The sequence below is a fragment of the Lonchura striata genome, chromosome 3 (genome assembly GCF_050655825.1).
Source record: "Lonchura striata isolate lonStrDom1 chromosome 3, ASM5065582v1, whole genome shotgun sequence".
NCBI lineage: Eukaryota > Metazoa > Chordata > Aves > Passeriformes > Estrildidae > Lonchura > Lonchura striata.
This window is the reverse complement of record NC_140705.1, coordinates 31246105-31259486: the sequence shown is the minus strand read 5'-3', so window position 1 is coordinate 31259486 and position 13382 is coordinate 31246105. Positions and strand designations below refer to the sequence as shown.

Sequence of the window (13382 nt, the reverse complement as noted above, 5' to 3'; positions counted from 1 at the left end):
CCATTCTGACTAACTGTGCACAGCCAGACCTTCACAGTAACCCACCAGACACTCTGTCCAGGACTTGCCCTTTGTTGTACGAACCCCAGTGTAGTTGCTGGGGCTTGGAGCTTGGAGTGAAAAGCAGCTTTGAGAGCTCTTTGCTTTCCTTTGAAAATCCTGGGAATGGTGGCTTGTAGATCGATGGGAATATGGGGACTCTCATTGACCCCTTTCATTAGGGCTTCTTGGCAAACCTGCCAAAGAAAACTTCAGCTTTCTGCTGCGTTTGGTTTCCTGATCCATGCTTCAGTGGGGAAGAGAGAGCATGTGTATGTCAATGAGGAAAGACAAGAGAACTAATCTAGAGAGAATCAATAGCTTCTTACTACTCTGCTGAGAGTAACAAAGTAAAATATTCTGCTTAGTGCACGCGATAAAACTCTCAACAGCTGGGATGGAAAAGGCAGCCCAAAAAGCTGTGATGTTATCGCAGCCCTGCTACGTTTAAGTTGCTCATGTGGGAAAGTCTGCAACCAAAGCTTTGTCTTTCATTTGTCTAACAGGGGTTTAGGAGCATTTTGATGCACCTGTCTGTGATGTCTGTGAGTGAAGTATCATCTGTATTCAGCTCAGCAGCAAAATCTCATGGGCTTTTTAATACAACACAATGTTGTATAATGGGGAATTTTAATTACTGCAGTGATATTCACCTTGACTCCTTCTTTTGCTCACTATATTTGCTGTGTCATCACTTAATTAAAATGAAGAAGACATGTATAGGCATAAATATTATCTTGAGATATTTTAATGCTTAATGAAGAAAAAGAGTATACCATGTCTACCTTATCCTGCTGCTTGGTCAAGTGTCAGAGGATGAAAATTACTTAAGTCCTGTATTCCAGGATGTCTCTTCTTGGGAAGATATAGATGTAATTACTACACTCATAAAATGACTTTAAAACAATGAATAGTGGAAATAAAGTACCTGAAGTGCCTATTTTAAACAATATCTTCTGTGAAGAAGGTTTCTGTAAATCATGAATAATGCCACTTTTTTTGCTTACAGAACACCAGACTTCAATCTCATTTAGGCTGATGAAAATCCAGAGTAACATCTTTAAACTCAGAAGAGTAAAGGCAAATGAGGTCAGAATTTGACCCACTAAGCCTTGGTCCACCCTTTTTGTATCTTAATAACTAGGGTGTGCTTGCTGACAGCAAACTCTTCTTTTCTCTTACATTGTGTGAACTACATTACAAATTCAGCTCTTCATTACAAAAACATGACTCATTTTCTTTTTCTAAGTCTAGATACTTTTAAAGACAGTAGTCTTGAGTTCTTCCTCCGTTCAAATTAATGGAAAAAAACTCTCACTGAATTTTTTTGAAGGACAAACCTTTCACAGGCCAAAGAATTAATTGCTGTAAATCCCATGTGCCTCATACAATTTGTCTCTATTCAGCTTCTTGTGAGTTGTCATGAAACCTGTGATTCAGGGCTTGTGCGTATAATAGTGTGATAACACGTAGGAAATGTTTTCTGCTATTCACAAATAAATAAATAGATGGGTAATTGCTCAATCTTTTCCAAGAAGGAGCTGCTCAAGATTGAAGTTTTCTAAGCAAATTTTCTAGAAAATGAAAATACTTACCAGTAAAATAACTTTCTGTAAAGCTAAGTTTTCTTTAATATGCATCAATTTAGTGTATGCATCAGTTACAGTTGGTTAAGATTTCATTACTGTATCTCTCCTTATATTGCCCATAATCCAGTAGCTCTTGTTCATTCCACTCAGAGCAAGGGAAAAAAGATACAAATTCCAAGTTGATACTTGCTATTTTGCAAGAATTCACATACAGTTTGTTAAGAAATAATAGGCAAATGGGTCATACACTGCTCTGACTGCAACTGACTTAGATACTGCAGTAGTTCTGCTTTGTTCCTTGAATAATGTAATGTTCCTTTTATGACTATACTGTTATTAGAACTATATAAATTATTTAAATAACAGTAATTTTGTAGTGTTGAACAAAATTGTTACTGTTTTATTTAAAGAGAGCACTGCTTCCCAGAACACCATGTTTTCCTTGCCCAGGAAAGACCTCCATGGTTTCACAGCCCTCAGAATCTGTGTGAGCCCTCCAGTCCTGCCAGTGAGCCTGCCTGGATGCAGCATTGCTCAGACCTCAGGCTCTGGTGTTTCCATGCCAGCTGTGTCTGGAGTGTATTTGACCTGCAAAACTTTGTTTATGCCATAACCATGCTGCTCAGTCAGGAGGGTCAGGGCAGAATTCAGGGAGTCCACAATTCTGTTTGTTTATGCAACCTAATCAAATGCATGAATGAGCTTTTATCAACATGAGACCCCGCCTTTGTCCAGTGTGCTGGCTCTGATCCCCATGTGCCCAGCAACATCCCCAGCTCTCCTGGAGCAAAGCTCCTAGCTCCCTGCACATCTATAGCTCCACAGGATTTGGAGTTGTCACCACGTCCCCAACCTTCCCTTGTTTTGTGAGCTGTGAGAGAAACCGGGCTGCATGTCTTGCTGTGCTGCAGGCTGGCAGCTCAGCCAGTGCGGGAGTCCCGTGCTCCCACTGAGCAGGCAGAGTGCAGAGTGCCTGCAGTGTCACCAATACCCTGAAGTGTCACCAGTACCCTGCAGTGTCACCAATACTCTGCAGTGTCACTAATACCCTGCAGTGTCACCAATACCCTGCAGTGTCATCAATACCCTGCAGTGTCACTAATACTCTGCAGTGTCACCAATACCCTGCAGTGTCACTACTACTCTGCAGTGTCACTAATACCCTGCAGTGTCACCAATACTCTGCAGTGTCACCAATACCCTGCAGAGTCACCAATACCCTGCAGTGTCACCAATACCCTGCAGTGTCACTAATACTCTGCAGTGTCATTAATTCTCTGCTGTCCTGTCACCACGCTGTGTCATTGCCCTGCACATACTCTGCAGAACTGCTCTATTCAGTGAGCAACCCAGCGCATCACCTACCAGCTTTTTCCTTCCCTCATTACAGCTGCTTTTTTTGGGATGGAGGGGTTTCTTGGTGTTAATTGCCAAATTACAGCAGAAAGCTGTGACTTGTGCTACAGCTCTTTGGAGGCAAAGGGAGTGTGAGGTTTCACCCCCTGGTTGCTGTACTGTATCAATCCTACAAGTGCCTCACCTTGTGTATCCTGGATTCTTCAGGCCACTGTGCACTGTCACGACAAGGATAAAGTCAACAGGCATCTCTAAATAAAATATATTACTATTTTCAAGCCACTTAAGGTGTGGAAGCCTGTGTTTTCTAGCTGGCCTGTTGGCTGGCTGGCAGACAAGCAGAACGTGCTGCTTCTCTCTTTGTCCTGGCATGTGGCCCCTGAGCCTTATTTCTTCTCTAGGGAGCAGCAGGGACCCCAGCCAGCCCAAGGTGGGAGCAGCAGAGCGATGGCACAGGGACACCTCTACCCTCGACTCCCTCCTCCCCACTCCGGACCTAGATTGTAGTGAAGCCCCTGCCCTGGGAGCATCCCTCGACACAGGTATTCCTGCAAACCATGGGCTGTTGTGCTGACACACAGCTCTCAGGTGGAGCCACACTCCTAAATAAGCAACATTCAGGACATACTCGTGTGATGGCATGGCTGGAAAGCAATACCTGAGCTTTCTGCAGATGTCAGCTCCAGGAGGTAACCAAAATGACTTATTTCAAACCAAGAGCATGTGAACATGAAACTATGAGTTTTTCAAAGGCTCATCTGAATTGCAGAGCTGTTGAAGCCCTTGGGGACTGTTGATTCCCAAGGGCATCCTCAAAACACATTATTTTCTCTGAAATGTTTTAGCATAATGAGTTAAAAATAAGCATCCTGAGTTAAGGACTTGGTGTAATGAAGAACTCTGCAGCAGGCACCATGGAATCCCATGACTGTATTACATGCCTTACAATATTCATCTTGGATTTTTCCTGTCTTCTAAAATCCCCATTGCTAGTAACACATTGGTTACACAGCATTCTCTATTTCCAGTTTTAAACTTCCTCAAGGTGCGAGAACATACTTTGAAATTGTGAACCCAGCTTAGAAACTGGAAGGCAAACACTAAATTATTTTATAAAAATTTCACTGCTTTAAGCTCAGTCTCATATCATATTTTTAAATGTCTGAGTCATTTGGAAAGCTCTGGACTGTCTGTATTAATTATGGCCCCAGAAGATCTATCCCAACAGTCAGAAAGCAACTCCATTTGTAGTCAAGGATTGCAAACACAACCTTCCTGGAACTGAAAGTTGCATATTGTGCAATTTTTATGGCTTGTATAGCTTTTCTATTTTTAGTTGTTTGAAACCTGCAATACATCATATAATCCTCCTTAAACTGTCATCCATAATGCTAATTGACACTAACTTGGCATAAGTGATTTGCTTTCTTAAATTTATATAGTTACTGTTTTATCTAACAATGTTACAAAAACAAAACTTTATTTTTCTCTGATGTAAAATTGATGTGAGTACAAACTGTAACAATGTATTTCTAGTTATGGACTTTAAAACAATTAACAAAAAAAAATTACTCCCCCTTCCAGTATATTTTCTTTCTTTTAAATATATGCATGTTAGAAAGTCCAACAACTGTTCCATTATTTCAGCAAGCCATTTATTTAATATTTGCCTCTACAGACATTTGGAAAAGTTTCTCTGAGGTTTGAGAAAGACTAATATAATGGCACTTCTCAGCTTTTTTGAGTATACAACGAGAAGAACAATTTTCAGGGTTTTTTTTCCTTTCTAGAAATACATCTTCAAGGTGTAAGAGATCAGTCAGTGACAAGTATTTACACAGAGCTCCCCAGCCTTGTTCTTGCTTACTTAAATTGTTGTTTGACTCCCTGCAGAAATCATTTGCAAGACCTTGTGCAGAGGACAGGGGTCTTGCCACACCAGTTCATGACTTTTGTACCATAATCCTAAGTGTTGGGTTCTCCCAATATTTTTATTTTCTAGGCTTTCCTATCCCTTTGATTGTAATTCTTTATCTTTGACATATATGCTTATTGCACAAGTCCAAGGTTTGTCAAATCCTTGGTGTTTGCTGCTTCCACAGGGTATGGCTGGGTTGATTCCAGTGCCTGTGCTGCAGCCAAGTCATTCCACAACACTGGGATGTGCTGCTGAGCACCTTTCCATGGAGGCTTTTGCTTTTTCTTGATGACAAAAAGAAATAACAGTACCAGTAAGTACAGTCAGAATAAGGATACTTTTTGCAATCATGACAGCTACCTTAGGTTGAGCTTGTGGCCATCTGCCAGCTGCACAGTGTTTCTCTAAATTCTCTGGCCATTTCATAGCAGGGTGGTTTTGCAGGCCTAGAATTCACTGACAAACTGCTGACTGATTTTTCAATTCTTTGTTTTTAAATTTATGTTGGGATTATTTTGCAGTCAATGGTATGTGCAGTATGGCTTCGCTGGCCCCACGCTGGGCTTTTCCCTGGGGGCTCCCCTGACAGGGGACGCCCTCCTGGAGCAGTTCTGTGTCAGGAACGAGAGATGCATTGGCCTTTTTCAGTCTTCAGCTTCTTGTTTATTGTTATCTTATCAAAACTTCAGCACGCCATCTGCACCAGACCTTGCATGCAGGAAAACCACAAAAATGGCCCCAGATATACAGTTTCAAGGTCTTGTTAGGCTGAACTAAAACTAAACTACACAATTAAGAAATGACACCTAGGTTATTTTCCCTTTTAACCCAATAACTGATGCCTCAAGACCTACAGTGTGGACTTTTCTGTCCAATTGCAAGATACCATCCAAACCCATGAAGAAGAAGGAAGAAGAAGGAAGAAAAAGAACAACTTACCTCCACCCTAAAGCTTCCATCTTGCTTCATATCCATTACTATATTCTAAAAACCTAATAAATTTTCCACCCTGTGATATTACACACTTCTAACTAACTACACACTTGTAATCCCAGTGCTACTAATCAATTTTGGAAGTCTTCTCCACAGCCTCAGGCCAAATGCTCTTGTGGGTCTGCCTTTCAGCACAGAAAGTTTAAAATTCTCAGCATCCAGGATTCCAGCAGTGCAGGATGAATTGAAAAGATTTAGTAGGATACCATGTTTTTGAATTTACTTTGAATAAATGAGTTGCACAATTTAATATAGAGGCATAGGGTGTATATATTTCTCAAATTCTATTTCATTTAGCAGAATCTTTCAGGTTTAAAGGTATAAAATATTCTTAATTAGTAAAAGTAGGGAAAGGGATAAAATATTCTTAATTATCAAAGGTAAGGAAATATTTATTCAACATGGGGACTTCGTTCTGACTTTTCTGAAAGCCTTGGAAATATTTTCAGTACATATACAGTGGAGGATAAGCTGTTTAGTTTGAGTTTGCTTTTTTGGTGCAGCTGTGCTTAGCAGTTGGCTATTAGATGCTCTGTAGAGCTGCCCTTTAACTTTCATCTGGGCAGGTCTGAAAAAACCCTCTTACCTCTGAAATTAATGCAGTCTGCATGTGGACAAATGCAGATAAGGAAAATCTCTTATCTGTGGTCTCTGTAGTGAATACTACCACAGCAAGCGGTGGTAGTGAGAGCTCACTTAGACACTTACACTAGGCATACAAACCTGAGTGAAGTTTATTCTCACTGGGAGTAAAACAGTAAGTGAAATGTTAAATGTAAAATAGCAAATGAAATCTTGTTTTTACGTAAGTATAGCACCTTCAATATGACACTACATAATGTCAGGGTCAGACAGTTTTTCACTAAATAAAGAAAATAAAACCAGTAATGTATTTATGTGCTGCTTTCTTACCTGATCTACCAATAATATGCCATCTGTATATGCATCTCTCATGTCTCTCCCTTTTTTTTTTTTTTTTTTTTTTGGGATGGTGACCAAAATTTTGGCATTATAGTGAAATGTCAAATCTCTCTTTTAAATTTGTATTCCAAGACCCAATGATGCCTTAATATTTAAAGACATCCTACCAATTCCCTTCAACAACAGAGATCTCCACTGCTTTTCTTTCATACAGCTCTTCTTAAATAGGAACTTGAAAATTTTATGATTAGTTTTTTCAGATTTTTCATTAATAAAAATTAGTTTCTAGTTTCACTTTCCCTAACTGAAAGGAAGCTAATGTAGATCCATTTTTATTGTTCTTTCTTAAATTAGTTGTTTTGTACAATTACAGCCAAATTCTCCCCACTCTTCCTCCCAATAAAAGAGTTTAGCATGAGGGGTTGTAGCTGGAGTACCAAATTCCCAAGTTAGGGAGCTCAGTCAGGGTCACCTATTGACTCTTTTCAGTGCTTGTTAGAAATACTGCGTTCTCTGCCCCTCTCAGGCAGAAGCGTGCCTGCAGCAGAGGTCTGATGCCTTGTAGAAAACCCATCCCAACAGCACGAGCCACTTCATTTCCTGACTTCATTAATACAAAGTTGGCAGGGTTGGTTATAGCAGGGACCGTGAGGGGTGGACACAGTCCCACAGTCTCTGCCATGTCTTAACACTTGCCACCAAGTGTGGCACTGTGTCAGATACTGATAACGAGGTGCCAAATACCTGCTATTGCCTCCCCACCCATCAGCAAAATCGGTCTTTGTGATGATGCATTTCTGGATCCAGCCTCAGTTTATCAGTCAGTTCACTGATGTGCCCAAATTAAGGGTGCAACCTCTTTAGTGAGATTAAGGCTGACTAAGCGGGGCAAAACTCTCCATGGAGAGGACTCCATATCCTCTCACAGGGAGACTGGAACAACACCACCCTCTACCCAGCACCTTTTACCATGGGAAGGTAATCAGGGGATGCTTTCCCTGATAGGAGCCAAGGTGGGCTTTAGCAGTGGTCACTGGAACTGCCTGACTGAGGAGGACAGGAGGACACACCTGCAGTCCTAACATAGCCTCAGAGAGCTCAGACTCCATTTCAAAGATGCTGCAGATTATGATTAAACCTAAACTTCTACCTAAGTCACACAAGTGAAATACTTAAAGCTGAGCAGTATGAATTTATACCAGTGCAGACAACTTTAACATCACGTAGGCTTGTAAAACACCCACTCTGTTTGTTGGATCTCTTTTTAATATCTTTCCATGTCTCTGAACTGAAATTACTTTCTAAGAAAAGCATCTGAGAAAGTTTTTCTCCATCCTAGTAAAAAAAAAAAAAAAAAAAATGAAGCCCTTTTAATGAAGTTAATAAAGGTAGGGTGTTTGGCTAGTTGCAACAAGAAAAACACAATTAACTTATATTTTATCCCTGATGAAATTGGATTTTAAACTGTCACAGACATTAAAGAATCTGGCAACAGGTAATCCTAGTAATGCTAATGGAAGACCAAGCCCATGCAGAAATATTTATTTGCTTCTTCCTTCACCTTTCCTTCCTTACTCAAAGTAACTATGTTGTATTTTCAGCTTAGCCTAAAGTTTTGCTCTGAATTAAAAAAACAGGTGAAGATTTAATCAGATTAACATTAAAAGGCTGTTAAAAAAGCCATCAAAACCAGCTCAACCTGTACATTCAGGATAACTCTTTAACTTCATTCTTTTCAAGTGAAGAAATTGTTGTCTAGGGATTTTGAAACTATGACATTACATTAGAAGAGGCAATGAAATATGGTTTCTAAAAATGAAAACTATTAAAGTGGCTGAGGCCATTCTCAATGCTTAGGTGCAATATCTGCAGGTTTTTGTGCTGCTCCTGTCAGTGTGAGACATCGGTATTATTTAAATCTTTTAGGCTGACATTTACTTCTTTACTTTCTTTGCCACAAGTTCTGAAGTCAGTGGAAAGCCTGCAGGATTACAGGGAAATGATGACAGTCACTGGGCTGGCACTGCCAGGAATGAAGTAAGACTCTCCTTTCCTTTTACCTCTTTGCAAACAGTAATCACAAGTGAAGGCCAGGGCTTTGAGTAATGCAAGGGCCACTCTGGAGCCTCCCAGTTCTGGTCCCCGTATCAGTGACATGAAGAGCTCAAAGTCTGTGCCACCAAGCCCAGTAAAACCAGGATAAACCTGGTGTGAAGTGGGGTTGTTGTGCAACCTCTCTCTCTGCTTCAGCTTCTCTGACTCGTCCTGCTTCTGCTAAACCTCTCTATCACCAAAATATTCCTCAGTAGCAACTTACAAATATGCCTCTAGAATAAGTACTAGAGTTCTGCATCCTTTGACCTAACTTGAAAAATTTGGGGTTTTTCTGTTTTCCCACCACCCACTGCTTATTTTCTCTCTCCAGACTGTGTACTTATGGTGAGTTGCACTTTTCCTTAGCATGGCTGATTAGTTTTCCATTTCCTTTGTTTGTTAAGGCTGTGGAAAGGAAAGGTTGTAAATCAAACAGTGACGGGGCATGAGCACAGATACTGGAAGGTGAATGTCTCTCTGTTCTCATGCTGGAAGTGGAGTGGTCCTTGGCACTCTTCTGGCCAGGCTCTTAACAGCCTCCCAACCCCTCTGAGAGCACGTTTCAGGAGTCAGCATGGGCTAGGAGCAATTCCCAGTGGGCAGTGTGGATGCAGCCAACATGTTATGGATGCTAAGAGGGCTTAAGAGCCTGAAGTATTTTCCAGGACAGCTGGCCTCACAGTCAGAGAGGAGTCCTGGGCATGGTTAATCTCCAGTATACATGCAGCCAGAGGATTCTTTTTTTTTCCCAATGGGAAAAATATTATTGGAAAACCACCAAAATTGATAGTGAAACCGAAGGGCAGGTTTAGTATCAGAAAATATATTTAACTCCTTGTTTTGAAACCTTTTGAAACTTCCCAGAGGAGGAATCTTTTGGGAGCTAGAAGACATCCCAGTCTAATGGAGGGGGTTAAATTCACATCTCACCAAATGACAAGGCATTCGTGTGCAAGCTGGTACTCTGTGTCTATCAACAACTGAAACTTCCTACAAAGGAGTCACTGACAGAGATTTGGAACTTGCTCCCTGCTTTGGTTGACAGTTGAAATTTGAGATGCTGCAGATGGCTTTTTTTTACACTGTTGTCTCTTGGAGACTTTATTTGCAGAAGATACAGTTCCTCTGTCTAATATTTTTTTCCTTTTGCTGCAAAATCTGTAAGGGCATCTACATTGTGATTATTTTTTGTATTTTTTTTAAAAACAAAAGAAAGATAAATTAGTCACATGTAAAATGTAGCTGTATTTTACTGGTTTCAGCAAAATCAGAGCGGTGAAAATTATGGCTACTGAAAAGAAAATAGATTCAATATCTACCTCAGGTCAGAAAGAGACAGCAAAATGAAAGCTTAGAGTTTGCTTTTGGGACATTTATCTTCTTGTTTCATCTTATACTTGTTAAAAATACAAGTTAATTTTGAAATAAAAAGTAATTTCAAAGTGGAAGGTTGAAACTTACTTTGTAGAAAGCTAAGGGCTTCCTCATTTCCTAATTGTATTTGGGAATGCCAATGTATGCCCCATGGTTGATTCCTAGGTTAAAGCAGTCTTGCAAGGCTCAGGGAATGACTTTAGTTTCTGTGCTGTATTCCCTCAGTGACAGATAATTTTTAGGTATTTTGCTTGGTCATAGTGAGGATACAAACAAGGCAAGACCTGTGATGATTTTCAGCCTGCTCCTGCTGCTTTCAGCAGTTTTCTACCACCTTGGCAGGAGGCTGGCATTGTTATAGGAGCAGTGTCCTTAGAAACTACTTACCAGAGATACTAGAGTGTTGTTCCTGTGTCCATGGTGTATTTCACCTTGTGGGTTATCAGCTTGGCTCTATGCTGCCAACAAAACGAACTGACCAGTGCTTGCCTAACACCAGAGATTTCCCAACTGCAGGAGTGAAAAATCTTTGGTAGGCCAGCTAATCTGCATCACCTCTCTTACCATTTTCCAGGCACGTTCTGGCTGTCAGGTGATAAAACAAATGTTTAGGAGGTTTGGACTGGAACTAATGGTGACACTGCCAGTGTTGTCTTAACGTGAAGTTCACAGTTTGATTTGAAATGGGTTAACTCAAAAGAGCAGAAAGCTGTAAAACAATATGTGAGGAATCATGAGGGCTCAGTGCTCAATCCAGAGCTCTGAGAGTGGCTGTGTCTCAAGACAGGCTTCATCAGCTGGGTGCAAGGCCCCAGAATGAAGCAGCATTACCTTCCTCCAAACATTAATTTTCCTTCAAATCAGAGGTATCCCTGGGCATGGGACACCCCAGTGGGCTGGGAAAAGGGATGATTAGTCCACCTCTCCCAGCTCAGCTGAAATGGGCTAGAAAGGCTGCACTGCAGGCAGCTGGCACTGCTGCCACCCTCCGTGCTCCTGGCTAGTCCCTTTCAGCCACATGGCCACTCCAGAGAATAAATGTCTCAGCCCTCATCAGACCTTGTGGCATGTTTGTCTAGTGGTGTCAGCTACTTGAACTGTCTCCTCTGTGACTCCTGTTTGTACTTTCTGGCAGCTGGGAAGCACAGTAATCAAAACATGCATAGGGCGATATATAAAAGTTTATTTTTTTGACTCAATTATGATCTAATAGCTTATCATTCCTCATGCCTCATGCATCCAAGATGTTTTTCCAGATGAAGCCTGGGAAATATGAATCTTTGTGAAACAAGTCTATGCTACTCCTTAGTTGGTCAGCATGCTTTACTCATGTAAAAGTATTCCAGATGAAACCACAAGTTTTCCTGAAAATGACAAAATTAATGGAATTATACCAGCATAAACTCTGTCCTTTATAAATCTGTGCCATAATTTAGCTAGAGAAGAGTTTACCTTGGAATTAAGAAAATGGAGTTAAAGTGGTATAAATCTACCTTGGTGATGACTGTGTTTCCTCTTTTAATTTTGTGAAATCCTTTTCTGCTTTCATGCTGATTATACTTATTTAGAAAGACGCATGGATATGGAATTTCCAGAAATCTATTTTATTCCTGAGACTACATTTATGCTTATTGCTCTTTTTTTTTTTTCCCCAAACATAGGAAATATTGTTGATATAGTTCTTGGTGAACATAATCCGTGTGTTACTATGCCCCACTATTACAAGAACCAATTTTAAAATAAAAAAAAAATCTTTGATTAAACAAAAAGGCTTTGCTGATTTTCATGCATCACCTCAGCAAGTACATCTGCTATAACTTTGCTACTTTTCTACACTACTTGCAAACAGCAAACCCCACCATGGCAGCAGTGTCAACAGGATGAAACAAATATTTATTCTTCAGTGCATGAGGCTCAGCACTGGGGTGCTGTTTCTCCTAACACCTGTATGGCAAACACTTTTCCAGGGCAGTAAGCAGACCAGGTGAAAGGATGAAAGCAACAATGGTTTACATAGCTAGACTAGACACAGGCCCTCTCCTAGTCTGTACAGGAATTACAGTCCTGTGGTTTGGTTATTCAAGCTGTTCATTAAATAGAGAATTGTCCTGATTAAAAGAGTATCCATAGCTCTGTGCCAAGAGTCCAACAAGAAGGGCAAGCAGCAAACATGTGCTCTCACAAAAGCACATTGGCAAAGTATAACACTGTCAAAAAGAACAGAGACCTTTTCTTGTTTGCTCAAATCATGATGCATATGAGAACAAGAGACTGGGGTTAGAAAGCACAATGGATTAGTACTTTAGGCTTGAAAATTTAGAAATTCAGGAAACTCCAGGATTACTAAGGTCAGATATTTTTTCTGTTCTTCATTGTATTAGTCATTAGGTTTATGGCTCTCCTGTGACCATCATGACTGAAACAAACACAGGAGTCATCTGCAAAAGCAAATGCAGGAATGAGGTCTGCATTCTCTTGGCCTAGTTCATTCACAGTTCAGAGTCTGTCACATCCAGAATCTGCTTCACGCAGCCTTAGAGTCCAACTGCACAGCATTGCTCTTTCAGCACAGCCACAGCTCCTGCTGCTCCTATCACAACCTCTTGGGAATGTGATTCCTTTTAATTTCTTAAAGCCAGATAAAATAATGAACATCTGCAGAGCACAGGAAAATTACCTGTAATAACCAATATGAAAACTAGTAATTTTAGTCATACTCTGAGTTGGTATGAACATCCCGTTGTATCTCTACATGATTGTCCCGTGAAAGTCACACTGCTGAAGCCAGGTAAACTTACTTGTGGCTATCTAGATCCCTTGGGGCTAAAGCCATCCATTTCCATCAGGGTGGTCCTTGCTGAGGACTTCTAAGCCAACAAGGTCAATTTGACGCCCCCATCCTCCTCTCCTCCTGACAGTTGAGAAAATGTCTTTTCCCCTTCCCTTCCCTTCCCTTCCCTTCCCTTCCCTTCCCTTCCCTTCCCTTCCCTTCCCTTCCCTTCCCTTCCCTTCCCTTCCCTTCCCTTCCCTTCCCTTCCCTTCCCTTCCCTTCCCTTCCCTTCCCTTCCCTTCCCTTCCCTTCCCTTCCCTTCCCTTCC

The 13382-nt window shown here is 40.9% G+C and overlaps 1 protein-coding gene and 1 long non-coding RNA gene across 11 annotated transcripts in view; one reads left to right on the top strand and one right to left on the bottom strand.

Annotated features, from left to right (window-relative positions):
* Positions 1-13382, top strand: part of FILIP1 (filamin A interacting protein 1) — a 114749-nt gene that overhangs the window by 37897 nt on the left and 63470 nt on the right. The window lies entirely within an intron of this gene.
* LOC146767831 (uncharacterized) lies at positions 5855-13277 on the bottom strand. Its single transcript, XR_014954230.1, has 2 exons — positions 13083-13277; positions 5855-12961 (listed from the first exon to the last, which is right to left on the bottom strand). It is a non-coding gene; the product is annotated as an uncharacterized LOC146767831 (long non-coding RNA).